Genomic DNA, 5061 nt, shown 5'->3' on the forward strand with positions numbered 1-5061 from the left:
CCTCTGCCAGTGCAAGGAGAGTCGGGGCTGTGCCACAGGTGTTGGGGGAGGAGAGTGCACAGCTGGAGCAGCTGGGACACGCTGGCACGTGTGCAGATGTGGGCCCTGCAGACTGTACTTCTTAGGCGAGTGCACTGAATTACTTTGTGTTTTTCCAGCTAAGATTTCTATGTGTGCCTAATTCTGTTTGTTTGTTCTGCAAGTTTGTTTTGAAGCATAAACCTTGTTTACACTTAATCTGACCAACATCATTTAAAAAATACAGACTCATAGGAGGCAAAATACACTGAATTTTTTAAACAAAGTGTCAGGAAAATTAATCCACAAACACCAGAGGTTTATGTCCAAAAAGGAGACAGAGGAGTCCTTTTTGCTTTATTCGAATAAAGGGAGAGGCCATGGGACATTCCCCTGGGATCTCTCAAATTTTCGGAGGACACAGCCTCCTTTTTATCCTATTTTCCCGGCCGCATTTCCCTCTCTCTTTCCCCATTGGCTTAGGTACTTGAGAGGCACAGACTTCCCGGAACGCCTGATACCTGAAATTCCCCTTTAATGTATAACCCTGCCTTTTAATTTTTAATTCTTATAGAATTCATAGTTTTCCCCCCGTTGCTTCTTTCATCTTTCGATATCCAATTTCATTTATCAGCAGCCCTACAGTTTGTTTGTAAAGGCAAATATCTCTTTCCATTCATCAATCAGTGGAATCCATCCCATTGTTTCTTTTATCTCTCAGTGCTAGCCTTATCTACAGGCTGATCCACAACTCATTTGTAAAGACAAATTCAACATTCCTCTCAAAAGGGAATGTTTTAAAAATAAGGTTGTAGTCAGTGAAAGTACCAAACTGAAACTCTCTACAATTCATATAGTAGAAGTAATGGGAAACATTGTACTTTTGGGGGAGGAAAAGTACTGTGTCTTTAAATTTGTATCTGCTCCCTGGGAAAAGGTGTCCTGTCATGGCATAAGAAACATAAGTATGTGCTGTTACAGAAGAGAGCGCCTTCTGACTTCCTGGCTGCTGCTCACATGGACTCAGCGCTCGGCAGTGATTGCGTGGCTGCAGGAGTGACCTTTCACACAGCCTTCTCCAGGCAAGCTTAACCCTTGGAACGAGCTGTGTCTCCCTCGCTGGGCTCTCGGAACAGAAGCCGGACCACAGTGGGACAGACTCCCTCTACAGCTAAGCTGATTCAGCACCAAACTGCATCCTGCTCACAAAGTAAGTGCTCAGGTAGCCCCGGTATCGGGCATTGCAGGGATGGGGGCGGGTGCAGTACGGGGCTGGGAAGAGTGGATTGGGAGGAGAGAGGTGTGCAGAGTAGGCGGACCTCTGGATGAGTTTCCCTTACATTGTCCACAGGCAGGCATAGGCCGGACCACTGCGCTTTTCTCCAGTTTGTTCGGCGGATTTGTTTGTTTAACAAACAGTGTCAGTTCCTTTCTTCTGGGCGAGCTCCCAGGAAATAGGGACAGAAGCAAACAGGGATAACTCCACTGCACCTTTTCCCGGCAGTGGGACTGGAATTCTGCGGGGCATTCCCCTAGCCCTGCACTTGTAAATATTTCTGCTCAGCCCTGGCAGGGCAGTCAACTTTCTTGCTGACGTTCTCACTGTTGCTAAACAAGGCAGGATTTGCTACTTCCTCCTTCACACTGATGTCTGATTGTGCTTAATATGACTATATGACTATACGACTATATGAATGAACCTGTATTTCATTAGGTAAAAAAAGCAAGGCAGAGAAGGAATGCCACGCGACTGAGAGATGGGATTTCAAAGGACGGTTGCAAAAATAATCCAAGCAAGAAGCCAAATCCTGAGCAAAAAGAAGTTGAAGTCAGAGTTGTATTAATTGAAGTCACTGAAGTTATTGAAGTCGTTTATTACCCTCACAGTTCAGCCTTAGATATTGTTGCAGCCCCAAGCAGTTACAGCTCTAAAGCAGTCACATCCCCAAGCCAGAATTTCCCCCTAGTTACAGAATCAGCCTATTGTTTGCATTACTTGGCAACCTTACAAAAACCACATAGTTTCAAAAAACTTGATAGCTGCATATGCTGTACTTTCCCAGCTCTTCCCTCATATCTTAGGTTGCTTATTCCACAGTCTATATCCACCAAGGCCAGAATATCTCAATAACTGTGCTCTCTGTTCCGTCTCCCATTTGTTCTCCCATAAAGGAGGAAGACTTCAATGCTATATTAGTTAAACTATCACTGAAATCTCTTCTACAGCCTTTAAAAGGCTTCTATTTAAGGCTACTGAAATGAGCATGCTGGATCTAGTAATGTGTGTAGGGAAGTACTTAGGTGTGGTAATTGAAGCAACACTTAGGGATGAACATCAGGTAAAAATCAATGTTACTAATGACTGAAACCCTCAGTCAGCACTATTCTCTGGGAGAACTCTGTGGTATCTGCATTCATCCACAGGTCTGTCTTTTCTGAACCAGCTCTCTCTCAGTGACAGTCTGCTGTAGCTGAAAGCAGACAGCCAGTTCTGCTTCCCACTGTTCAGACAGCCTGTTTCAAATCAGAATACTGCAAATGCTAGAAAGTAAAAAAAAATGAGAGTGTCATAGCAACAGATGAGTTTGAAATGAGTTGAAGATTAGAAGTGAAAGCTGTCAATACTCAGCATATTTACGGGGACAGAAAGGTGTGCAGAGGAGCAGGCATGCCACTGTACCTGATGAAATTGCCTGCTCTTTTGCTTCAGGCTAGCAAGAGTCAGGCAATGAGGTACTTACATGCCTTATTTCAGAGGAAAAATTCTGTCCAGATTCATATTTTCTGGTAGGAGGCTGTCGGAAGTGATGCCCAGTGAAACAGAAGTGACTGGCAGAGACACTGGGATAAACTCAAGGGACAGTTCTGTTGCTGGCATGTTGGGTGCATGACATCTAAGTACAGTGAGATGCTAATGCAATTTCTTTGGTCTAGAGAAACTCAGAAGCAAACTGCAGATACTGACAGATAGCCCAGGAATTGAGGAATATGAAGATACTAGAGTAAATAAGTTTTTAAGACACCCTTGAGCTGTGTCCTGCTAGGTCCTCAGCAGGATAGTAATGGAATAAAATGTCTCAAACAGTTAAAGTGAACCTGCTCATAATGATTAATCAGATCTATTATATACATTTTAATGAAATCACTAGTTTCAGTGAGAGATATGATCTGATGTACCTTCTTCCTGTTTTGTCGCATTTTTCTGAGCTCTTAGTGTGTTCATATGGGTACTCCTCTATTAAACTCTTTGTTTCATGTTTTTCAATCAGATCCTGAATGATGGACGCTTGATAAGTAAGAAAGAACCAATGAAACCAGTCATTACTGCGATGCTTTCTGGATGGTGGTATGAAAGGGATCATCTGAAACAAGACCCACAGCCGACATGCCTCCCCATGATATTTCCATAACTGAAGCTCTACTCTATTGTTATGTCCAAATGAGATACAACATCATCTACAACAACGATCCCTATTATATTTCTCATTTCCAGTTGCAAAATATCATCAATGTGTTTGGTTTAGTAATAATGTGGCAATATTATCTTATTACTACAATTTATTGAGAAGAATCTGTTTCTATGTCATAAGATTACTAACCTTTTATTAGTTCAAAACATCAGTTGTTTTTCTCTGTTTTCTGGACTTTTATTTTTCTAACCCTCAGAAAACCTGAATTGTACTCCAGAGTATACATTCTTATTAAAACAGCATTGCATATTTTTTCATTGCAGATTATTATGGGACCAGTAAATAAAGCAGTGAAAGATGTGATTTGTGGCAGGTCTATACACATGCTCAGTATTTCTTTGTGTCTGGAATACAGGTTGTACTGGTCTATGCCAGTCTGCTTTTTTACCACAATTAAACCTTTTTTTAAAATCTACTTCTGTTGCTCTGGTTTTATATCCTTTATACCATTGGTGCATATCAAGTAGGAAATGGCAACAGAATACATCATGGAAGCTGAGCGAGGACTCCAGTCAAAGAACCAACCCCTCCTGAAACAAAATGTGCCACTACTTTTTGGCCAGAACATGATTTGAATCATTATTCATATGAAACCTCTGTTGAAACAAAACTTGGAATTGAAACCTCAAATTATTCTAGTTTTCACTGAAAAACAGCTTGATGACACCTCCTGACTGCACTGGATGCTATTCAGTGACAGAATTTTTACTGCAACCTGTAAACAAGTCACGGAGTGACGTGGTATTCCATAGCAGCTCCTCCCTTCCACCTTCTTTGTTTCTTTCTAGTCATGTAACATCAATGTATGTGAAACAAGCCTTGCCCTTTACTCCTTGTTAATGCTGGGTGGTGCTGCCCTGCAGATGAATTTTCTTTAGGAATTTGGGGATTTAGAATTCTATTTCAGACCTGCTAGTCCTGTGAGATGGCACTGTTCACATTTTTGCTTTCTCTTCTCCCCAGTGACCTGTGTTTTGTTGATGCTGCTGGACCTTAGTGACCTTCATTCAGCACATCAGTGTGTAAAGATGTGCATGTTCTGTGGCTGTGTCCTTAAGAGTAGTCAGAGACCTCTGTTCATGAAATTTCTCATTTCTTTTCCCCACACTGCTACCATTTCTTGTCTCACCATAGAATCATAGAATCTTCAGGACTGGAAGAGACCTTTCAGATCATCCAGTCCAGCTGTAAACTTGGCATTGCCTCTGTAACCCCTAAACTACTAAACCATCATGCAGTACCAGATCCAGACCCCTCTTAAACATCTCTAGGGCTCCATCACCTCCCTGCACAACCTATTCCAGTGCCTGACAGCCTGAACAGTAAAAAAAAAATTCTAATGTGTAATCTGAATTTGCTCTGTCCCAGTTTAAGGCCATTACCTCTAGTCCTCTCACTGCAGGCACAGCAGGAGAGACTGGCCCTGACCTCACTGAAAACTCCTTTCAGGGAGTTGTGGAGAGTGATGAGGTTTTCCTGTGAGCTTCCTCTTCTCCAGACTAAACAAATCCAGCTCCCTCAGCTGTTCCTCATAATACATGTTTTCTAGACCTTTCAGGAGCCTTGTTGCCCT

At 42.3% G+C, this 5061-nt stretch overlaps 1 long non-coding RNA gene across 1 annotated transcript; it reads left to right on the plus strand.

The window, feature by feature from the left end:
- The first annotated feature begins 982 nt into the window (after positions 1-982).
- LOC148224376 (uncharacterized) lies at positions 983-3903 on the plus strand. The gene is made up of 2 exons (XR_015802486.1): positions 983-1228; positions 3288-3903. It is a non-coding gene; the product is annotated as an uncharacterized LOC148224376 (long non-coding RNA).
- The last annotated feature ends 1158 nt before the right edge of the window (positions 3904-5061 follow it).

Source organism: Sturnus vulgaris, chromosome 3 (genome assembly GCF_052056855.1).
Source record: "Sturnus vulgaris isolate bStuVul1 chromosome 3, bStuVul1.hap1, whole genome shotgun sequence".
NCBI classification, from domain to species: domain Eukaryota; kingdom Metazoa; phylum Chordata; class Aves; order Passeriformes; family Sturnidae; genus Sturnus; species Sturnus vulgaris.